Here is a 25583-nt window from a genome sequence, read left to right on the forward strand (position 1 = left end):
TGCCCTTCTTAAAAGGGCTTTCCCAGAAGCATCTGGGTTGCCATTAGAGAAAGGAAAACAGTCGATCTGATCTAGCAGTTAGGGTCTTAGGGAGAAAGAGGATTTAAAAGTAGGAGAAAAGGGAAGGAATACAGACATACTGGGAGTGCATCTATACTATGCAGTTGTAGCCATTTGATGTCACTATAACTGCTTGGGTTTCCTCACTGTGGGTGAATATCCAGCCAAATAGGTACATGGCATGTTTAAGAAAGAGGTGTCTTGGTTTTTCAGTTGTGGCTTTTCAGGGTTTAGGTGGAGATTCCTCCAACAAAAATACAAACACATTCCAATGAAAAGCGGATTAGTTGTGTGCAGTATCTGTTTGCTTACTTGCTCCGACTTGCAGCAGTATTCCTAAGTATCTCAGTCATAGGATTTCCCCACCCCCACCCCAAACCTTCTGCTTTTAACTTAAGACGGGAGGACTTTGACATGGGACCTTTCCCATGCAAAGCATATGCAGTATTATAAAAAAAAACGGTACTGTGAACTTGGAATGGTACCCAGTTAACTTTCCTTTCGTGTGACTCAGCAATGAATGCAGACCAAGCACATCACCTTGGTCTGAGGTCAGGGGAACATCCGGAAGAAATTTGTCCTCTTGTCTTGATTGACCAAAAACAAGAGTTGAGGGTGTGTTTTTGTCTTCTGCCAAAGTGTCCGGCTTGCTTGTTTCATTCGTTAGCTCCATAAGCATCATTGGTTCATTCACTCCTTGAGGTCTGTATTGCAAATGCTTAACTCTGTGACGGGTTCTTGCTGATGATACAAGCTCAGGCAATGGCGCCTTTGGCAGGTTTCTCAGCCCATGATTGTTCCTTGCAGGTAGTCTGCCCAACTTATGAACCATTCAGATCCATCACCATCCATCCTTTCCAACTACCACCATCACCCCCAGTTTTATATGACAGCATCGCTCCCTGTAATACAGAGGTTGCAAATCTTCATTCCTACATCTAACCACTTGGAAAAGGCTCACCACATTTATTGTTCATTAGCTTGGTTCATTAATACATTAGATCAATACATTGTTAAAATTGAAAATATTGCTTGGAATTTTTGAATGTGACTACATAATGAGAAATGTGAAAAGAACATTTTAATTATGAAAATAATGGTTTTTAAATTGACTTCAGAGAAATTAACAAATATGGGTTACAAACTGGTATTGCTGGGTCATTTCAAAGTGTTAATTAATCGTGATATTAGTGCCTCCATTAATGACAGAATTGAGAGAGAATTAACAGCATGGTCAAAGGATGCCCAAAGGAATCCTTTGGGAATTTTGAGGTTTGCAAAAGTGCTTTCCAAAAATCTTTTTTAGAAACCAAAGTAGACCAGTTTATCTCACAACAAGCATGGCAAAGAGGAATGAGGATGATGAACAGATATGGTTGTTGTGGGTTTTTCGGGCTCTTTGACCGTGTCTGAAGGTGGTTCTTCCTAACATTTCACCAGTCTCTGTGGCCGGTATCTTCAGAGGACTGGAGTAGGAACTCTGTCCATGCTCTGTTGCTGTTTGTTGGATAGATGAAGATGCCGGCCACAGAGACTGGTGAAACGTTAGGAAGAACCACCTTCAGAATACGGCCAAAGAGCTCGAAAAACCCACAACAACCATTGGATCCCAGCCATGAAAGCCTTCGCGAATACAATGAACAGATATCTTGACACCTGGGATGCTATGCATGACTTAGACACTGTAAAACAGAAAGCCCAAGGATGGCACTGAATCGGCTTGCTTGCATCTCTTATCCACCACAAATGGGAAACATTTGGGGTTTTCTGAACTATGTCTCCCAGAATTCTTCTACCATCATAGCCACTGCCCTTTCTGGCTACCAGATCCTGGGAATTATAGTTTTTTTAAAAAAACAAATATTTTCCATCTTGGCTAACAGTATATTTAAAAAAATAAAGACTCCCGAGGCACCTTAAAAACTGACACATTCTCGTGAAACATTTATTAGGGTTTAAACATTTTACAGTATCTCAAACAAAGGCATTACTGACTGGCTGGCTGGAACCCTGAACAGCAGCCTCTTGTTAGGGATAAGGATTTAATACAACATTTTATTGCAGTTAACTGTCCACCTTTTATCATGTAATATCTAAAGTATACAGTAATATATAGTATAGTACCATCTTAATATATTTGCTTTTGTAGGCAGGCATCAGATGTAGGAATTTTATCAGCTTCCATACGGCCCAGCTCTCATGACTGGTGAGCTGTGTTCAGCCTGGTTCTTGATTTGCCCCATAGTATATTATCAGTTCTTCCTCATTGGCTGTATAGTGCAAAATCCACTCTGTTTGGACCTAAAAGATCATATTGTTCAGGCAATAGCTGGGTAGCAGACAGGATGGATAAAAATCAGTGTTTTTTTAAAAAAAAATCAAGTTGATTTAAATCACGATTTAAATTTTTAAAAAATCAGATTTTTTTAAATGTAAAGTGTGATTTAAATCAATTTGATTTAAATAAAATCCACCTTGGGGGGTAAGTCCATCAAAATCTGTTGTGGTTTGGCTGTGTATTGTTGTTGTTGGACGAGGAGGATTGTATTAAAAATTCTTAATTTCTGGTTCTTAACATAAAATTCATCACAGCATCTGTTAACGGTAACTTTATTGAAGAGTGACTTGTTTGGTCAGTAAATAGCTTGGCACTGCCTCTGGAAATACTAAGAAAAGAACTAAATGATTTGATACAGCTCATCTTAATTACAGACACTTAACCACTCTATAATATAATTAGATGGGGAGAGGCGTGTTTCCCAACCCCCCCCCCCTTGACTGAAGAAGCCAAAGAATTATAATAATGAACAGCCAGAGTTTGGGAAGATGGATTTGCTGACGTTTATTTGGATCCCCCGTTGGCTTGTCTTAGGCAAGTGTTTATGAATCAAAAGTGGAATTTGGCTCCAGGAGGTTTCTTTCACAAAAATGATACACGCTGAAGGAACAGATGTTCAAGTCAACTATTTATACAAACAATAAAATGGGAAACAGCCTCTGGAGTTTACAGCAGTGTTGCAAGCCTCGCTCCTGGTGGTGCAAGAAGAACTTTCTTTCCACCCTTCAAAAACAACGCTTGCCATTGCTAATATCCTGGGAATTTTGAGCCGGGGAGTGGTGAGGTTCACTCACATTAATGTTGTTCCCAAGCTAGTTTTTAAAAAGAGAGACAGAGCAAGTTTGAAACAAGATCTTCACAGCAATCTGCAAGGACAAGGAAGACAACCAAATGTTGGGAAGATGTGGCCAAAGCTTAAATCCAATTGCTTAGTCCCGCCTAAACTAGACCCGTTAAATCAACAAGACTTTGATCGAGACCACTCTTATGGAAATACAATTGATTCAGTGGGCCTTCTGTAGTTCAGATTAAGATTTTGATTAAGTTCCTGGGCTGAGTCTCCCAGCACGTTCTTGCTGAGTAGTGGTCCAAATGAGTAATTTGTCCAAGCATCTGCTTTCCATGCAAAAGTCCTCATGTTCCCTAGTCCCTGGCATTGCTAGTTAAGACATACAGTACAGTAGCTGCAGAAGATGAAAACCTGAAGAACCACTACTGAGGAGAAGAGATGACACCAGACTAGGTAGACATGTAGACCTGATGCAGGACAGCTTCCTACGTGTTGCAATGCTTGGCTTCAGGCCTATCTAGAAGTTGAGTCATGGCAACTGGACTTCTTTCTTATTAGGTTGAAAAATTTTGCTACTCGTCTAAGTAGCTTCTTCAGTCTGAGGAGAGTTGGTAGGAGATCCCTGACATATCCTCTACATTGGTTTCACTTCCCCTGGTCTGAATAGGCTCATTAGAAAGAGTTCAGTGAGGGATTTTCTATATGCATATGTACTATATTGCTCCTGTTGTGTTTTGGTATCCAGTCTTTTGGGTCTCTGCCTTACTGTGTTTGTGGGTTTGAAGTGCATGGGTATGTGGTGTTTACCAAAAATCCTTTAGAGCTTTTCAGACACACCCACCGTGTAAGGAATGACCAGGTTCTTCCATTAGTTCTGGTTCTCAGACTTTTTGGCCCAAGAAGATAGGTAGTTTGAGAGAGGGGTCAGGGAGGCCATACATGTACATATAGAAAATCCCTCACTCAACAGGAGTGGAGGCCTTAGATACAATTTGTCTCCTATTTATCATGCTGCCCTTTCATTTGTCCTCAGGAAGATTAAGACCACACACACTAGAAAGACCACTGTTAAGTACCATTAATGACCCATGATAATGGGTGGAGAAGGACTGCAGAAGTGGGATTATCCCCGAGCCTGTTCAGACCAGGGGGGAATGAAACCAATGTGGAGGATATATCAGGGATCTCCTACCAACTCTCCTCAGACTGAAGAAGCTACTTGGATGAGTAGCAAAACATTTCAGCCTAACAAGAAAGAAGTCCAGTTGTCATGGCTCAACTTCCAGATAACCACACCTGGATGACCGAGAATCTTCACAGATATTTTCAGGCCTAGTTTTCAGGGAAAGATCACTCAGAAGCAAGGCTAGAAAAGACTCCAGCTTTAAAATACACCTCCACCCCTTTGGAAGCATTAATTTTTGAACTACAGCTCCCAGAATCCCCCAGCCAGAATGGCCCCTATATCAGACACTCATCTGAATGACCAGTTCCTCTCTTCACTTCTGGTTTGGCATTGCCCATGACCATATATGACCGCATAAAGGGAATCCACAAAGCTCAGTGGTTGATTGAAAATTTTTGCAAAAACTAGAGCATAGGATTGGCTCTCCAAGATTATGTAATTCTCACAGGACCAAAATTTTAGTGTTTGTGTTTTTTCTTTTCCCCCTGCCTGAATGCAGAGAACCAGGTTTGATCCTGGTTTGGTCCTCATAGTACAGTACATAAAAGAAGGAACATTCTTTGGAAGTATTACAAGATAACTTTGTGGTTCTGGGGGAGTTGATGACACCACCTTAATGATTCTGAGTGGGAAAAGGTCACTGCTGAATTTTATGAACTGAAGAATATATGTTAATATTTGGTGGTTGGTACACTTATAGAGTAGGATGTAGATTGCCTTAGCCACTGCAAAGTTCAGAAGAATAGGGGTTAAATATACTATATTTTCAGTACACTCCGATCCATGTCTCTTCAAAAGTAAGCTACATTGAATTTAGTAGGATTTTCTAAGTGAATGTTTATAGTAATGTAACTTTAACCTGTTCCAGTTTTGAGATAGTTGGCAAAGGATATTTGTATCTTACAGCTGAATCATACTTAATTGCTATGAAAACTACTTAATTCACGAGTAAGCAACAATGAGTGTCTTGGGAATATCTCTCATATATGCTTGAGCGTATTCTCTTAATTGGACATGTCATCCAGCTTCTTCTGATTGCCTACAGATGTATGTGCTGTTTTCCTGAAGAATACATCAAAACTAGATATTGAATGGTTGAAAATGATCAAATATTAGAGGATCTTAATGATCTCTATTTATAATCATTCGGCATTATCCTAGAATGTTCTGTTTTAATAATGAAAATAGTCAATTTATAGAGTATATTTTGGTGCTGCAAAATATTCAGGGTTAAGCTAAATATGTGTCTTGCCTGGACATGATGGATATGATCATCATTTTTATTATTCTTATTTTTTGGTTGCCCAGTAATTATTTTCTGCATCATAGTTCTCTTTCACCATTGCTTGTGGTGGAATAGAACTGTAGCGTCAAGAAAAGAAAAGAGGAACTGAGAATTAAAATCTTCACTCTACAAGAACAGAACCTCACATGGGGGCACTTAAGAAAAACTGTTCAAGTAAAGCTATCAGGTTATTCATCATTAATACTCCAGTCCATGCTGAACAGGAAATGCTAAAACAGGGCTTATGAACCAGTAGGAAGCTTTTAACTGAAGGCACAGAATTCCTTGAAAACTTCAGCAGAACTTTGCTTGTCCACATGACAACTCATACTACAACTGTGTTTTATTTTTATTTTTTTTGAAACTGCCACCGCCAACTCAGGTTTGACGGAGAGGGGGGGAAACACAGAAAACATTGGAGCGCACTAGATTGGCAAGGACATCTGACAGGTTTCTTATTTTAGGAAGTGAGTACAGAAAGCGAGACAATTTATGATGCAGTTTATGACATCATAATCGCTCAACCAATGACTTCATAGGCTTTCCATTGCCAGACCACAGACGGAGGCTGAGATCCTAAAAAGGTTCCCTTCCCTCAAAGTTCTCCTTATTTACAGAGAGCTTGTAACTGATGTACGTCCTATTAGTTAGAATAGATAAGCAGAAAATTACCACACAGATATTCCAGAAAGGTATACCTAAGGAAGTCTACTTCATCCTGAAAAGAGCCACTCTACCTTATTCAATGTGTGCTTTCACTGAACTAAAAATACAAAGGGGATTTGCAAATTATAGGGTCATTGGGCATCTTGGCCTGTATGTAGTGATTATAAAATAGCTTCTATACTAATTAACATTTTTGTGTTTTATTTGTTGCCATGTTGTTGGTCTTGAGCTGCGGTAACAGTGGGTTCCCTTGTTGTAAGTATAGTGGGGAGATGTCCAGTTTTTGTTACCTATAATTATAATACTATGCTTTGACGCACAAAAAGGAAAGGAACATGCGTTCAACACTTATTTTGGTAAGCTGTAGTACTAAGAAGATAAAATGTGCTTGAGAACTTGCAAGGCATGGAGCCTGAAGATCTTAAAATGAAAGCTTTAGGTAGGTGGATGGGTGCGTGGAACCACTGCCAGCAGCTTGGAACAGCTACTTTTTGGACTACCATTCCCAGAATCCTCAGCTAGCCTGACCACTTGTTGCAATGCTGTAATGGTAGTCCAAAAATGTAACTTTCCATGGGAAACGGCATTTGATTCCCTGGGAAATGGCATTTGAATGGAGGATGTTGTAATGGTGAAATGGACATAAATGGTTTGTTTTATGAAAATTAGTTTGTGCCTTAACCCATGGGATTGAAAATTGATAAAGTTAAGAGTTTTGCGGATAGCTCAGTGGTTTTTGATGGCACGTAATTATTAGGTCAGTGAGTTGGGATACAGTATCTGGTTGCGAAGCCAGAGGTTGGGAGTTGGATTCCTTGCCGTGCCTCCTGAGAGCAGAGCCAGCCTGTGTGGCCTTGGGCAAGCTGCACCGTCCAAGAGTTCCCCCAGAAGAAGGGAATGGGCAACCACTTTTGAGTACTCTTTACCTGGAGAACCTCAAAATAGGTTGCCATAAGTCAGAATTGAGTTGACAGCCCTTGATGATTATTATTGAGAGTTTAGCCTGGGAGCTAGACAGCTTCTAGCAGCAGGCAGCTTGAACCTTGTCCTGCTTACCCTCAAATTCTTACCTTGGGGTTTCTTCAAAGATTACAGGAAGGGGGGAGGGACAACTTTAAACCTGCCTGAGGTTTTGTACCATGACAAAGCATGAGATTACCCCACGCCCTGTTGTGCGTGGGTGATGCTGTTTTAGCGGCATAGACACCGGCGCTTCAACACCAGAAGCAGATGGAATAAAAACAAGACTGTACAAACTCTTTGAATTGTGGCGAGGCGGCATGCAAACTTGCCCAGGCATGGCACGTGGTTTGCCGGGTGCCTGGCTGACAACCCGCCCAGTCGCTCTTTCCAGCGTAGGAGCATTTATGATGCTCCTGGTAGACTGCCTGACACAGGCGGTGGGCTGGGCTCAACTTGGTGGTACAGGCCAGCATGAATAGTATGTCCAGATTCACTTGCATCACCCCCTCTGCCATTGACAAAAGAGCACAGAGCATGGTGGTGGGGGGAAATGAGGGTACAACTCCCAGACTCCCTCAACTGACAACTCATCATGCTGACTGGAAATTATTATCCAAAAACAGTGTTTCTGAGCTGTGGTAAAAAATGTTTCCTTACCTTACAAGATTGTTGCAAGGTTTACTGAGATGGTGTTTGTGATATTATTTGAAGAAGTGTGCCATATTAGATTTTTAGATTAGATTAGGCATCCATCCGTCTCGAGAGACTATGGTAACGTGCTCTGTATGGAGGATTCGGAACAGCGTCTAGTGTGGCAGAGAAGGCCAGTTCGAGAGTGACCATCCCTTCCACACTGAAAACAAATACAGTCTGTCCCCTGTCCAGCTCCCTGATTTTACTGGTTTTGGGACTGCCTCTTCATCCGGCTGGACAAGGGTCTCTTCAAAATGGGAGAGGCTGTGATACACCACCTGCCTCCAGGCTGAACGCTGTCACAGGTCAAGGTTTCCCATCTGTTGAGGTCCATTCCTAAGGCCACTTCCAGATCTTCTTGTATCGCAGCTGTGGTCTCCCTCTGGGAAGATTTCCCTGCAGTAATTCTCCATATAGGAGATCTTTTAGAATCCGACCGTCAGCCATTCTCACGACATACCCAAGCCAAAATTCCAGTTTGTTCTAGGACTACTCTATATAAAAGCCAACGAAGATGCTGGAGCAGCTTTCTCAAGTATATTTGAGAGTGGGGGGGGGGGAGATGACATGACCTACACGGTTGCCAGTCTGAGCACTGATCTTACAAAGTATTGCTTCTAAATCTGTTTTTAATCATTCTTTGCCGTAGCCTTTTAAATATGATCTTAATCCTGCTGCCTCTTTAAATAATACCCTGTTTTTAGCTTTGTGTTTTTAATGACGTAGTAGGGCAACTTGCGTCCTTTTAGTTTCAACGGACGAAAGTGGCACCTCTTTCCCTTTCCCATGATGCTTACCACATAGGTCAGCCCCATGCCCTGTGGAACCTCCCAAAGTCAATTCTCTACCGCTGGCACCCATTGAGTTGCAGAAGGTCCACTGAGAAGGAGAAAGCACAACAGGCATCTTGACAAGAGCCTCCTCAGACCTGGACCCTGGGTCCCCCTGGGTGTTTTACCAAAACACACTCAGGATGATTGGGGAGTTGGGCTTTAACACCCTATTTATGCAGGTCCATCTGTATGTGTTTGAACAGGACTCTGAGCTTTTCCCCAGCCCCAAGGATTGACAAGGAATGAATCCATTTTCATTGCCAAAAGAACATTATTTTCCTCTGTCACCGCCACCATGTAATAAATAAACAAAGATCAACGTTCCTGGCATACCTTATCTGTCAAAACAAATTGCTCAGCAATCCAGAGCAATGAAATATATACTTCAAGCTCATTACTGCACTTCATGGACTAACTGGCAGTTGCGGAGGGAAAGTGTTCTGTTCTGGGTTCATTAAGCCAACCTAGGCTGATAACAAGATAGCATCAGTTACTATTCAGTCAGCAACTTAGAACTCCAAATTCAGTGTCTGTTTCAGAGGCTTAAAGCAAGTAATTAAATAAACATTCATTAAGTATAAAAACCTACCTAACCTGAATTCTGTGATGCCCACTCTGGTGTAGTGTTTTTAATCACAGACTATGACTCAGGGGGCCTGGGTCTGAATTCCAGCTCAGCCATGAAAACTCACTAGAGGTGCCACAGAAAAATGCCAATTATTCATTCTTTTCTTTATTGAAAGGTACTAAATAAAGTGAGCCTCCTGGCGCAGTGGTTAAAAAGGCTGTACTGCAGCTAAAACTGTGCTCACGACCTGGAGTTCAAATCCCAGGTAGCCGGCTCAAGGTTGACTCAGCCTTCCATCCTTCCGAAGTCGGTAAAATGAGTACCCAGCTTGCTGGGGGGGGCAATGTGTAGCCTGTATAATTAAAATTGTAAACCGTCCGGAGAGTGCTTGTAGCGCTATGGGGCGGTATATAAGTCAAATAAATAAATAAATAAATAAATAAATAAATAAATAAATAAATAAATAAATAAATAAATAAATAAATAAAATCTCTTTAAAGCAATTTCAGGAAACACATTGAGGGACAGACTGTTGGAATTTGTGTAAGGTTTGTGGCTAATTGCAGCTAAACGATGAAGTGCCAGTGACCATCTTGATTGCGTAGTTGGTCATATGACCAGACACATGACTGAGGCATGTCCTGGCCATATTGGCAATTGGGTGTTATTAGCCACAGGAAGTTATGCAGACTGTATGCAAACACGAATAGGGTTTTGGCCATTTAAAAAGGCAAAAACACTGTTTTCTGGTCCAATTCAAAGTGCTGGTTTTGACCTATCAGGCCCTATATGGCTTGAGTCCAGTTTATTGGAAGGACCATATTCTCCCATATAATCCCCCCATACCCATCCCTGAGATCTTTAGAGAGGGCCTTCTCTCAGTCCTGACATCATTGCAGGAATGTTTGATAAGGACCCAAGAGCGGGCTTTGTCTACACAGTAGCTGCTCCCAGTCTGTGGAGTTCTATATCGGGCCTCCTTACAGTCTTTCTAATGGCAGGCAAAACCTTCCTTTTAAAACTATCTTTTGATCTGTGAATGCCCTGGCAGGAATAGAATTTTTAATATGGGGAGTGCAGCTTATTTTAATTTTTTGGTCATGTGTTTTTAATCTACTTTAATTTGTTTCAATTAGTGATGTTTTTAACATTCTTTAGGTTTAATTCTATTTCAGTATTAATATCTTAATGTAATGTGATTTTACGCATAAGTAATTTTAAAACTGTTGTTTGCTGCCTTGAGTCCCTAAACTGGGAGAAAGGTGGGAAAGATTCTCAAATCATATAACTGATTCGGCTTTAACCAAGTTGCCCAGGAGTAAGTCTGGTTGAACTCAGGTGGGACTTCTTTCTGAGTAGACATGTGTACAACCACACAGTAAATTGGCATAAGGTTGACATAAGTACAGTGGTGGCCCGCATAGCGACAATAATCCGTTCCAGATAAATTGTTGCTATCCGGAAACATCGCTATACGGATATAAAAACCGCATAGGAACGCATTAAACTCCGTTTAATGCGTTCCTATGGGGGATAAACTCACCACTAAGCGGGAATCCTCCATTTTTGCCGCCTCAGTAAGCGAGGAATCGGCGCGAAAACGCTGCGGGCGGCCATTTTGTTGATCCGGTGGCCATTTTGGAACCGCCAATCAGCTGTTCTAAAACATCGTAATGTGAACATTGGTAAGCGAAACGCTTACCATCATCGCAATGTGATGTTTATCCTATTTAAACAGCGCAATGCGATCGCAAAAGCGATCACAAAATCCGCATCGCTATGCGGATTCGTCATTAAACGGGGCGCTCGTTATGCAAGGCACCACTTTATTGTGGTAGTTGTGAATGGGGGAGTATGTTTCCGTTACAGGATGAACATGTGTTGCAATAGATGCCACTTTGAAACAGGCATTTTCCTCCTTTGCAAAAGAGAGTCAGATGTGGTCTTTTTTTAAAAAAGATGTCTTATATAGTGACTAAAAGTGCTTCTGTCATCGAAGCTACCAATATGAATTTGACCCCCACTCCGGGAGCAGTGGAAGACCGGGGGGCTTGGCATTCACTGGTCCATGGGGTCACGAAGAGTCGGACACAAATTAACGATTAAACAACAACAAAAAAGTGCTTCAGTTAAGACACGTTTCCATAGAAATTGAGAAGTGCCAGCTGCCTAATCTAAAAGATTCACCAATTAAATATTTCAGCCCAGTCCTGAGTCAGTGACAGCTTTTGGCCAGTTTAGGGGGTGGAGGGGCAAACCCTGCAGTTTTGAGATACAGTGCCCCCTCCATCCTGGTCCACGAGCTGCTCATGTCCTAGATATAGTCCAAGGAGGATTCCACCAAATTTGTACAATTTGGATCTGGTGATTAAAGTCACAGGTGAAGGTTCCAAATTATCGTGAGAAGATTTCTATGGGGTTAAACAATGGCTGTTTCTGTGGTTACGAGGGCATTCATATGGTTACTAATCTCAGAACCACCAGTCACTATCATTACCTCCATCCTGTTTGGATTACGTTTTTGGACTTGCATTTTTAGATTTCTGAAAGCATCAAGCAAAACATGGTAGAAAAACTGCAAGAGGACAGAACCAGATACGTAACATTTTGCTGGGAATATTTGTGGATATGTGAGACCTCTCAAAATATGAAGCTCTTCTCCTGCCATTCTAGCTCCCTGGGAGTTGAATGGAAGAGATTGAATTTGTTTATAATTTGAGTAGAAATGGCTCACCGTCGAACAGTGTGCAAGCTGGTCTTTGAATTCAGTTTTGCACAATGGGGGGTAAACCGGGCCTTGTGATGGAGCTATTTATAAGCACCAACCAAACATTGATTTCATTTGTGAAGTTCCAAGAATTTGTGCATGCTCTACAGCAAGGCCACAAGAATGTTCCATTTTGTAAATAACTTGCACAATTTTAATGCTTACCATAAATTGCCAACGGAAACTTCCCACGTCCAGTGCTCCATCTTAATTAAAATGTGTGTGCATATGGTCATGCACACACGTAAACCTGTGCCCCTGTCACAGTGCCTGTGGGGAAAAGTTACATGCTGTAGAAAAAGAAAAGACAAGGTTCTGTGCAATTGACCTGTGGAGGCATCCTTTTTGAGAAAAATACATGATTTGTACTCTGCTGAGAGAGTTTGCTAAATTAGGCAAAGCATACAAGCAACTAAAATAATTAAAAAGGCATCAGAAAGCATGACATCACAAACTGAAACAGAAAAAGCAACCTAAGATTAACACCTGATGAATTAAATCAAACCAGATTCCATAAAACTTAACTTAGTAATCAAATATACATATATACAGTACATATATATACAACTACTATCCTAAGCATTCCAGGCCATTAGGAAGAGCAAGGGACATTTAATAAACCCTATGCAGTCATTTCCTACCCAAGTAAACTCACCTGTCCCCTTTTTTCCTCATTTTTGAAATGTGTGAAGTTAAAAATCCACACACGAGATGTTCCTCTGTGTGTACACTCCACACACAAGGAAGAACCTCAGCCTTTTACAGAAGAAAGTTGAGGTAAATATATTTTACATAAAATAAATACATGAATAAATAGCAGGAGCACTGAAAATGATCCTGTAGGAGAAAATAACACCCAGAATGTCTTTACCTAGAAAGAGAGGTGTAACCAGCGTGAGGAGAGGCAAGCTTCTTACTCATGTGTCTCCCCCGTAGACTAATATGTGTACAAAACAACAATGGATTGAGGAGAGGATGGTTGACCACCACCACCCCCATAAACATGGTGAGATTATCCAGCTAGGAAATGACTGAACCAAGCTTCAGAATTTAAACTGAAGCACGTATTGCACAAAATTACACATTCCAGACTTTTTGTCGTATCCTGTATGTTTGTAATTCTATAGTACTGCTCCCTCCCTTTCACCACTCTTTTTGGAGTGTAGTGTAGAGTGGGGGGGAATGCAAAGCAAAAGGTGCGATTTTATATTATTGCCTTTGATGCAAAATTATCTCTTGAGTTCTGCCTGCTGGCTAGATAACTCACCAGGTGGGAACAGTTGGCTATAACCACCCTCCTCATCATCTTAGAACTGCAGAGCTGGAGGGGACTCTATGGATCATCAAGACCAGACCCTGTTGAGGGCGCACCGTGGGGAATAAAACCTCCACTCTCTGGCTCTGCAGCCAGATGCCACTAAACCACTGGACAGTTAGTTGGCTATGGAGCCAGTTCTATTCTCCACTCTGCCTCCCAGGTGGAAAACTAGCCAAGGTGGTCTTGGACAAGTGGCATAATCCCAGGGCACCCCAGAAAAAGTGAATTCTGAGTAGTCTATACCTGGAAGATCTTGAGAAGTCAGAATCAACTTGACGAAACGCAAGTACAGGAAGATAAAATGATACCACAGTGCGGGTAGGAAAACCCCACAGAAACTCATTAAACTTCGTTTAATGTGTTCCCATGGGGCGAAAACACACCGTTATGCGAAGATCCTCCATAGCACTGCCATTTTCGCGCCCTCGGTAAACAAGGAAATCGCACAAAAATGGTTGCGGCGGCCATTTTGGAACCGCTAATCAGCTGGCCGAAAATGGGGCCAGCACTTGGGCAGGAGGGCGGGGGAAGGCTCCGCCACCCTCCTCCCAAGCGCCCGCCAGCTTTTCCGGCTGGCTGACCGGCAGGAGCTTCCCATACGGAACATCGCAATGTGATCGCAAAAGCGATCGCAAAATCTTCTTCGCTATGCGGATTCGTCGTTAAATGGGGATTCGTCGTTAAACCCGTTAAGCAAGGCACCACTGTATTTTTATTGTATTTTAATTGTTGTAAGCCGCCCAGAGACCTTTGAGTAGACTGGGAGGCATATAAGTTAAATAAATAAATAAATAATAAAACAAAGTATTATTTATGACTCTGGAAGGCTCAGCTCCCAGTCTTATCCAACCTAACCTGATGAAGAGGGCAGAGAAAGCTGGAGACATTAAAACAGTGGGATTTGAACAGGCAAAGATGGCAGTTGTTTGAAAATAATTTCCTGCCTCTCCCTGTGGGTGCTCCCATCATAATTACATGCATACAGGTTTCCCTCTGGAATGGGATCATTTGAATGGACTTTCTCCTAAGCAAGATCACTGATCTAGTAATCCAGTGTTGCCCATATGCGTTGCTGCTTGAAATGGCACTGACTCAAGAGGAGGGGAACCAGCTGTCTCCAAATGTTGGTGAAATACCACTCCCATAAACCATAAACCAGACTGTTAAGAGTCAGATGGAAGCTGCAGTTCAGCTACATCTAGAGCAGTTTATAAGGATTTATTTAGATATTTAATCTTCTGCTTTTCTTCCAAAACGAGACCCAAAGACTCTCACGACATAATTAACAAATTGCACAGCGCTGGGAACATAATGGCCAGAATTGGAATACAGTACTTTCTATGCTAGCATAAATCAAATGCCATAATGATACCTTTGAATTGCTTCTGGTTAAGAAGTCAGTGCTTGTATTCCAGATCACGCATCAGTCTCATGACCTGGCATATGAGAAAGAATACAAGCATCAGGTCTTTAACTCGTGGCAGTTCACTGCTGCAGTTTACGCTGTTTGAGTTACATCAGCATATGTGAGCAATAGGATTTGGGCCAGGAAATTATAATGTTAAAGTACAATTAAACGGATCACCCTATTTCAAACTAATGACCTAGTTTGGAAAATTTGAAAGTGAATTACAATATGTCAAGGGAAACAAAACCAATCCGGTAAAAATGAACAAAATTAGAAGCTCCTTTCCTGGGGCTCCCCAGTCCTGTTTTAACAGATTGATGTCAGCTATCAATCTGGGGTCCTTTTGTTTATAAAGGATCTGTGCAAACGCTGGGCAAAGCCCCATCCCAGCTGCATGAGAGGACAGTGGCTTCCAAATCAGTGTATGAGTTTATGCATCTGTGTGCCTGTAGCAGGACAACTTCCAGAAGCTGTAATTATTCACTGCAGAAAGACACAGCAACAAGTAGTGAATTGCAGCATGATCCTGTTTTCATCAAATACATCTGCAGAGATCCTTCTGGGATGTTCTTGTTTGGCTCATAATTTTTCCCCTCAACGGATCTCACCTACCCCTCTTCTAGCTCTTTGGAATCCCGTTGCGCAACTGTTTCTGCATTTCTGTTTGTTTTTGTTGGCAACCAGTTTATTCAATCCTTGCACCCACGTTGATGAAATTACAGAGCCAGAGGGAAAAGAATCTATCTGCGTGTATATATGTGTCAGCCTGTCTGTAGGTTTCGCTTGGCAGAAGAGTGTCAGGCAGAAATCTTTTCTTGCTTAAGCTTCTTAGTAGGTGAGGTCTTGCTTCTGCTTGGCCTGAGAAAAGACAAATGAGGTGGATTGTTTGGAGAGGTCAGATCACGACTCTTACATGATTATTTTGGGAACTCATCCTGAATGCACTGGTGTCCATTGAGAAGAAATAACCAACCACCCTTGAGTAGTTGTATTAAGACCAAAAAGGAAATTTACTGTTTATTTCTGAAAGAAATTCATTTAAGAATGGTGCAAGAGACAATGCTTCTCTAAACATGGTTACAAAAAACTCCAGAGCTGGCTTCTGTGCATGCCAGTCGGTATAAGCCTCAGTTACTAAAGAGGGAGAAGAAGGCCCAAAGAAAGAAAAAAGCCTAAGAATATCAATCTGCATCAAGATCTAAAAAAGAAAAGAAAGTGAATCTCTCTACTATTCCCCCTTGCCTCTTCCCAGCAGTGGTTAAGATCACGTTCTGATTTCTTTGGTACTTTATTCTTAGAGATCCAACAACAGCTGTTCAGATACCTTAAGTCAACTGGAGCTTAGGGTTTGCCAAAAAGTTATTGGGGTTTCTTCTTTTTTTGTCTCCAGCATGTGGAAATCAGATGTATATCATACTAGGAGATTATTCTGCTGATTGATGGATTGCCATTTTAGACCACACAGTCACAACAGCAAATTAAAAACATACAGTGCAGAAACGAGAAGTGATAAAAGCAATACCGGGGTGGGAGGGGGGGAGAGAGAGAGAACAGCAAAAAACTAAAAACTATTACACTTGAACTATACAGCAGCAGAGCACAGCATTTAAAAAAACATTAAAGCACTTCTTCAAATACTTGGAAATATAGAAAGGTCTTTGCTCCAAACACCATAATGAAGACAGAAATGGGGGAAATTACATTACTGGACTAGAAAGCATGGATGAAAGGAGTTGTGGTCTAACTTATCTGGAGAGCCAATAGCCAGGGAAGGTTTGTTGAAGGTAAAGCAGTTTTTGAAAAAAAAAATTAAAGGCATTCTATAAATAAAACGTCAAGCATATAACGAGAAGACAAGACTGTCTGAAAGAGTGGATAATGGTAGGAAAAGTAGAACACAACAAGAAAAAAAGAGTAAAATCAGATGTGAAATAGATGGTACAGCCTGGAGTTTACAGTAGCTGAGCAGCGTTGTTAAAGAAAGGACATTTTGACGGTCACTCAACTCAGTCATCCATAGTGTCACCATAAGATGAACCAACTGGACAGCATGGTAACAACAACATGAATAACTACTCAAGTGTCCTTGTGCAGGTCTATACTTACCTGTCCTACCCAATTTGCATATTAATAAATCTAATAAATGGTGCAACCTGAGCACTGGATACCCACTCCAGCTCCCTCATCTTTTCTGTTGGTATTTGCCCTCTGTTCCGAATAGTGTTCAGTTAAGCTTATCTATATGAGCGTGTTCCCTTGGTTAAAGATTTTAGGATTCTTTGGGGTGGGAACTGAATGGAGGTAGGGACGGCCTAATCCACATAGCACTGCAGGGGAGGACATGCATTAAAAGTATCAACTTTGGTTAAAATAAAAAGGCTCTCAGTCTGAGCCATCTGCCATATGAATACTGTACGACCTGAAAGGGCTGTTGTACTGATGTAATGATTCTGACCCTTCCAAAACCCTATATAAATAAATCAGTAAGTAGCAGCAGGAACAGCAGCATTGATTGTATTTGTGCACAAACTTGTGCGAATCATGGGATTGAGGCATAATCATGGGATTAGAGAAACCACACTGGCTCCGAATTATTTTAATCCAGTCTGTGCTAATCAACACCATGAGTCACAAAGCTGGTATTTCGACAGCGTCCTGGAACGGCTTGATCTCTTCGCAAACTCTTTTGTCTTGTCAGTTTTCAAAGGGAACATGTCTCAGGCCCGTTTCTTATCTAACTCTGGGTTCACCTACCCAGAGGAGTGCCTTGCGAGTATCACAGGAACAGGCTGCCAGTGGGTGGACAGGGGGGTGGCGGGGGGGGGTAGAGAGAGAGAGAGAGAGAGGCAGGGAAGCATTTTGTGGCTTGCTGCTGGCTGAACCCTTCAAAGGCATATTTTAGAAGCTGGAACCGCATCAGGAATCTACTTATTTACTCAGGGAGTTGTAGAGATTTTAGAAAGCAGCCCGCTGCCAACAGCAGGCATGATTGGAGTTGGAAAACAAACTCCTCATTGAGATAAGGCTCCAGGCTTTTGAGAGCTGTGAACTTCAGTTGCCCTCACAGCCTGGTAAACTTCAAGCCCGGAAGTTGTTCAGCAAACTCTTTGGAGCCAGAGTTTGAGTCATTTCTGCTATGTTTTCTTTGGTTCAGGGGTGATGGGAGGACAGAAGTGGCCTAACTGTTTGGGCAGGTGAGGGTGCCACCTGCAGTGCTCCTCCTAGCCAGCAGGAGGAGCACTGTTAACCAGGCAACAAGGGAGGATGTTGGGTAGCAAACTCCATATACCTGGTCTGCCTGCACATATCTCTGGTCTGCCTGCACATTTGTTCACTCCCTAGGTCCTAGCATTTTCAGTTAAAAGATCTGTCAGCATAGGTGTAAAAGACATCTCCCCCCAGAGAACTGCCAACAGCCAGGGTCAATGTCAAATACAGTCGTATATAGAAGCAGGGCCAGTTCCTCTCTCTTGCCAATCAGAACAGAAACACCAAAGTGGAAATTAGGAGGTTCTAGTCTATACCGAGCCCTGAAAGTTACTGGGTGTACTAGAGCCAGATGTGCTTTCTCAGACTGGCCTGCCCCACTGGGCTGTTGTGAAGATGGAGGTGGAGGGCGAAAGCCATGCATGCTGCCATCAGCTCACTGAAGGAGAGGCAGGAGAGAAGGGGAGCTGACAGAATCATTAAGTAAACCAATAAAGTATGCATCTCTCCCACCGAAGAGCATTTGAAAGTTGTGAGTATTCTGTCACTCTAAGTCATCAAAGCCCCCTCATGCTCCTATAATTGCAGCCTCTTGCAAAGGTGGACATACCCAGCCTTCCTGTTCAAAAAGGTGCAAGTCTGCAGATATCGGGAATGTTTTTCCTGCACAATTTTTGCAGAGAACAGCAACCTGGCTCTACTCCTAGACAGATAAAAGAAGCAAAATGCCTAGGAAGTTAGAACTAACTGTGCCCCTTCAGACTTGAGTCAAGGTGTCAAGTTCTTGTCCTTGGTGTCCTCTTTTTGTGTGCTAGAAAAATGGGTTTGCAGCCAGGAGTTAAAGAGGGCTGTAGGTGCAGAGGGTCACCTAGTGAGCTGCCACACCCACCCAGCAGATCGCCTGGTGACACTGTTGTAGCGAAAGGGCCGTTATAGCCTTTAGCGAGTGAGTGCAACATAGCTCCTTAGGGCCTTTCTCACAATGTTATCCTGATGGTGCAGAAAGACACTGATAGTCCCAGAGATTTTTGGGTAGGTTGCCCTTGAGGTATAGCACCCCAGGGCTCCTACTACGACTACTTCCTGGAAGAGGTGAGACCTGGAAACTGAATTGTTCTTTCTTATTTATTTATTTATTTATTTATTCATTCATTCATTCATTCATTCATTCATTCATTCATTCATTCATTCATTCATTCATTCGATTTATACCCCACCCATCTAGACCAATGGTCTACTCTCGTCCTTTTGGGAATTAGGAATGAAAACCCTCTTAAAGTGGTGAGTTGGCCACCAAAGTTGCCACCAACTCATGCTTTCTCTTGCGGAGGTGAAGATTATCAAGCACCTGATAGACCATGATCCACATATTGTCAATGGTATATAATCTAGTAGGTTAGCAGTGGTACAAGCTTAGTTTCCTGGATTTCTAAAGACAGAAGTAAACTAGTTACAAGTGAATAGGAATGACCTCTTTTGAGAAAAATCTGATTATTCTCAACTCAGTTAGGAAGGGCAGGAGCTTCATAACAAGCACTGAATAACTTTTATGTTGACTTACGAAAACAATGAAAACAGGACTTCCGGCTTGATGCTTCGACGAGAGAGCAGGAGGAGGACAGAGCTCCGTCCCCTGGGCTGAATTCCAAACTGTTTGGGGCCCCCTAGGGGGTTAAAACCACCTCAAAGAGGTGGTGAAATGGGGGAGAAGCCAGTTGATCACTGGGGAACAGTGGTTACCCACGTTTGATCTGAGAAACTCCCCAGTCAACCAGCGGGCGGAAACAAGCAGCTGGACTAGCTTGCTTGCAAGTTGTCAGGAGCCACGAATGGAGAAGCAATAAATTAGCTTAATTAACATTGTGTTACCACTGGGTGAGGAATATTTTTTTTAACTGTATTGATTTACTATCCTGGATGAGGCAATTCCTATGGCAGAAATAGCGTCTTCTGTCCCTTCACCACTGATTGAGCAGCGGTGAATCTGGAGAGAGGAGGAGATGCAGGGAGACACAAGGAACATAAATTGGACATTAATTAGACATTTAATTATATTTAAAGGAAGGAAGTTTCATATTACTCTTGTCGTTATAAACTTAAGAATCTTTCTCCTGAAAACATTATTGGCAACAACTCTGGGAAACTAAAATTGTTATTCTACTTGTAACAGCTATCTAAGGTGTTGGCAAAAAGCCTAGAATCAATGACCTTGAACACTTTATGGATGTTTGGAATTCCCTTTCTTTTTGAGGACGGAACTGAACTACAGATAAATTAACCCTAGAAAGCCCAATCCAGCCAAAGTGGAACTTCTAAACTGTATCCTGGGTTCTGAACTCGATGGGACCTTTTCAGTGGGGAAAACTCTCTACATCTGAGACTGGATTCAAGCTTAACTCTAAAGATAATCAATTCATTAAAGTGGACCTATGGAAGCAAGTATTGATGGAGCTGGACTGATAACTTTAAGCATTTGGACAACTTTCACTTGCAATATAATTTTTTCACATCTGGAACATAATGCCACAACATGGACAGTTTTGGGATGAAACAAAATCTACCCTTCAAGTAATCTTAGAAATAGTGAGATCCCATAACGAAGAGGCAAAACTATTCAAGGAGCAGTCGAAGAAGAACTATAGTCAACAGGAGATATGGAATAATGAACAAGGAAATGAGAGGATGGTGGATGCCAATCAAAAGAGGGGCTGGAGGAAATTCTTGGGTGGAAAACCTAGGAGATTTAATTCTAACCTTGGAGCCATGGAGAGTTTTAAGGGAAGATAAGGGGAGAAAATCGGCAGAAGTAATTAAAAATAGCCCGGAAGATCTATTGGAGATAAACCAAGTGCACAAAGATCTATTGGAGATAGATCAAGTGTATAAAATGTTTTTGGATCACACAAGGGATGGCAGAATGTTTAGAGAGATAGGAATAAGAATTGGGAATAGACAAATAAGAGAAGGCGTTACTTAGAAAGATGAAAAAGGGAAAAATATTAAGGTAGCCCTCAATGTTGAAAAGCATGTATATACCTAACTTAGGGATTTGTAAAGGGGCATATCTTATATAATTCAAAAAGGGAATTAAACTGAAATAAGGACTCACTAATCAGGGTAAAGGCATAACATGATGCTTTTTAAGGTAAATTAAAGCTAGATCAAAGGATGGGGCAAAACAAATAGTACTTAATGAACATGCATTAGATATGATGTTGATATAGACAGGATAGGAAATACGGAGATAGAAGTGGCTAAACATTTATATAAAGAAAATCTGTATAAAATGCTTTAGATAACATATACTATGTGTTAGGAACCTACTCAGTTATTATTGGTACAAAATACAAACTTTGTAGGTTACGTAAATCACCTCAAATTATATAGATTTGGAACTGGAATTATTTTGATTACGTATGTTATTGGATGATTTTGAGAACATTTTATACTATGAGAGCAATATTATGATAGTAGCTAATATTGCATACTAAAATACACACGTGGTTTAAATGTTTAAAAATGTATGGATTTTGAAGGGACAAATAAGAAGACACTAAGACACAAAAAAACAAATAATTATAAGCAAGCCATGTAACACGATGTTTAACCAGCATGAATGGAATGTAGATAGATCGAAAAACTAATAAAATACAGTGGTGCCCCGTATAGCGAGGTTAATCCGTTCCGGATTAACCTTCGCTATACGAAAACATCGCTGTGCGGGTAAGCAAAGCCTATTGGAACGCATTAAACTTAGTTTGATGCGTTCCAATAAGCGTGGAAACTTACCCCTCCAGCGATGTTTTCGCTCCGGCGGCCATTTTGGAGCCGCCGATCAGCTGTTCGGCAGCTCCAAAATGGCCACCGGAGGCCCCAATCGTCGCAAAGCGAGTGCGGCGATTGGGGCTGATCCGTATAGCGATCCCCAAAAAGGGATCGCTATACAGATTCTTCGTTAAACGGTGCGCTCGTTAAGCGAGGCACCACTGTATATATTTTTTTAAAAAAACGAAAACAGTGGCTGAAATCCAGCAGTAGGTTGCGACTAGAGTAAGCCCATTGAATCATTGGAACTTACAGAGGAGTTGACTCACCAGATCCCCATTGGTTCAGTAGGGTTGCTGTAACTCCGACTGAGTCCTGGATTCCAGCCAGTGAGTTGATTCAGGGTCCTCACCCCCACCCCATATAATTTAATTTTATTTTCCATTGATGGATTAGGAGATTGATCTGGTTGTGTTTAATTTACGCTGTCATACTGTCTCTTCCTGCTCAAGAATGTGCTTTTTTGAAACAATGCAACACAGGGGTATTGCACAAAAATCTGTGGAAATGTTCCACATTAGGTTTTGAAGATGATATACCACAGAGGGAGGGGGGGAACTCTTTTATCTACCATCATTTTTTGAATATCCTTCAACAATTATTGGTCATCGTGGGTGGGTTAGAGCCTACACTTGTACTGTGTTGGTTTCATGCTTGCTCCATGTGTTAGTGGAACAGATTTGTAAAGAATCAACTCCGGGAAACTTTCCATACATTATAACAGATTGCTTCAGTTTATTTATCACGGCAATTGGTATTAACATCTGAGCTGTTGGAATGCCTTTCTGCAACTTGATGGTAAAGACTATGGCAAACCATGCCACTACTGATTTCAAAATAAAAAGTAGCATCAGATTTGCAAACTTAGTTGCGTTAAGGCAGTGGTTCCCAAACTTTGGCCCGCAGATGTTCTTGGATTAAAACTCCCAGAAACCTTCACCACTGGCTAGCTGTGCTGGCCAGAATTTCTGGGAGTTGTAGCCCAAGAACATCTGGAGACCCAAGGTTGGGAATCAATGCAATTAAGGGAAGCTAAAATTGCATCTCTCTAGAAGAAATAGTATGTGGACCAAAAACTCCCAGAAGTACAAGCTAGATTTCAAAGGGGCAGAGGAACTCGAGACCAAATTGCTAACTTGCGCTGGATTATGGAGAAAGCCAGAGAGTTCCAGAAAAATATCTACTTCTGCTTCATTGCCTATGCAAAAGCCTTTGACTGTGTTGACCACAGCAAACTATGGCAAGTCCTTAAAGAAATGGGAGTGCCTGACCACCTTATCTGCCTCCTGAGAAACCTATACGTGGGACAGGAAGCAACAGTTAGAACTGGATATGGAACAATTGATTGGTTCAAAATTGGGAAAGGAGTACGACAAGGCTGTACATTGTCCCACGGCTTATTTAACATATGCATACTACATCATGCGGAAGGCTGGATTGGAGGAATCCCAAGGCGGAATTAAGATTGCTGGAAGAAATATCAACAACCTCCGATATGCAGATGATACCATTCTGATGGAAGAAAGTGAGGAGGAATTAAAAAACCTCGTAATGAGGGTGAAAGAGGAGAGCACAAAAAACGGTCTGGAGCTCAATATTAAAAAAAAACTAAGATCATGGCCACTGGTCCCTTTACCTCCTAGCAAATAGAAAGGGAAGATATGGAGGTAGTGACAGATTTTAATTTCTTAGGCTCCATGATCACTGCAGATGGCGACTGCAGCCACGAAATTAAAACACGCCTGCTTCCTGGGAGGAAAGTGATGACAAACATCAACAGCATCTTAAAAAGCAGAGACATCACCTTGCTGACAAGGGTCCGCATAGCCAACGCTATGGTTTTTCCTGTAATGATGTATGGAAGTGAGAGCTGGACCATAAAGAAGGCTGACTGCTGAAGAATTGATGCTTTTGAATTGTGGTGCTGGAGGAGACTCTTAAGAGTCCCCTGGACTGCAAAGAGAACAAACCTATCCATTTTGAAGGTAATCAACCCTAAGTGCTCACTGGAAGGACAGATCCTGAAGCTGAGGCTCCTATACTTTGGCCATCTCATGAGAAGAGAAGACTCCCTGGAAAAGACCCTGATGTTGGGAAGGCAAGAGGAGAAGGGGACGACAGAGGACGAGATGGTTGGACAGTGTCATTGAAGCGACCAACATGAATGTGACCCAACTCGGGGAGGCGGTGGAAGACAGGAGGGCCTGGTGTACTCTGGTCCATGGGGTCACGAAGAGTCGGACACAACTAAATGACTAAACAAAGAAAAAAGATGGGTATGTAAATACCCAGGGCGGTATAGCAGGGGAAGCAAAGGACTAAGAGACTTGAATTCGAAACCATTCTTAGCCAGGGAAACTCATGGGAGGAGGGTTAAAAAACCCACTTTTTAAATTTCTTGCTTACTTTGAAAGTCCTGTTAGAGTCATTATAAGTCAGTTCTGACTTTATGTCATGTAACACAGGGGTCCCCAACCTTTTTAACCCCACAGACCAGCTGGGGAATCCGCGAAGGAGAGGGAGGGTGATCATGCGCATGCGGAAACAGTGGCGCGGCGTTCATGCGGGCGTGTGGGTGCTTGGGTGCACACGCAAACAGCAGCGCAGCATGCACGGCGCTCATGCACATGCGCAAAAGGGTGAGGGAGAAGTCGCATGGGTGCTGCATGCGTGCATGCACAAAGGGGCTGTGCGGGTGGGGTGCATGCAGGGGGTTGGGAGGTCTGTCTCCGTGGCCCTGTGCTGGCCCGTGGCTTGAGCTGGAGCAGGCCACGGACCCCGGGGTTGGGGATCTCTGACAGACACTCAAAAGAAAGATTGTGCTATATAGTAGTCTGGTCTTTTGAAATAATGGCAACTGGAGTAATTAGTTTTTCTGGAGCACAGTCCACTCAATGTTAAGCAGCCCCTAGTTCCAGTGGTTTTAATGATAATAGTTCCAGGACATGCTCAAGCTGCCTTTGGAAATCTGTAGGCTTGAGTTTGCAACTGGCATTTGTGGACAGCACTCTGGAAGGGCTATGCCTTCCCCCAGCCCTCCCTCCTTTTTCCAGAACATGGAAACATTTGGGTTTTTGCCCCAGAAGGTCCAAGTCAGCATTCTGAGAGCTGTAGCCCAAGAAAGTAGCTTTTTCCAAGCTCGTCTTTAAACACATAGCTTCCCAACACCAAGCCACCATTTCAGTTGCCCTCCAACACTCAAGAGTGCAACACTGGTCTGAGACATTGTGAGAAATTAAATAATTAAATGACATCCCCAGTCCTTCCTACCAAGGAGGGGACTCAAGCCACAGGACTTGCTGTCAAGTCGAGCTTAAGTCACACCAGTGACTTGGCTCAACTCAGAACTCACCTATCCCTTCCCTTTTTTTGGGGGGGGGGACAACTTGTTTTTAATAGGAACTCGGAATTGGGGCTTAGAACTTAGGACCTGGTACCAAAGGCTCGAACTTGGGACTCAAAGACTTGCCAACAACCCTGCTACCTACTGAAGTCTGCTAAATGCTCATCCAGGTACTATGGTTTCTTCTCCTAGGTAAGCCAGTTCTTCCCAGCTCATGGTCTGGGAAGGGGGGATTACCCCATAATTTTGGGACAGGGGAACCCCCCTGCCCCCCGCTCCACTCACAAGCTATCTATGAGCTGGCCCTCCATCTAGAATAGAGTGTTTTCTTAC

The 25583-nt window shown here is 42.3% G+C and overlaps 1 protein-coding gene across 2 annotated transcripts in view; it reads left to right on the forward strand.

Moving 5' to 3' along the window:
• EFEMP1 (EGF-like fibulin extracellular matrix protein 1) overlaps window positions 1-25583 on the forward strand; it is an 82288-nt gene that overhangs the window by 24791 nt on the left and 31914 nt on the right. The gene's annotated exons all lie outside the window — the stretch shown is intronic.

Source organism: Pogona vitticeps, chromosome 1 (assembly GCF_051106095.1).
Source record: "Pogona vitticeps strain Pit_001003342236 chromosome 1, PviZW2.1, whole genome shotgun sequence".
NCBI classification, from domain to species: Eukaryota; Metazoa; Chordata; class Lepidosauria; order Squamata; family Agamidae; genus Pogona; species Pogona vitticeps.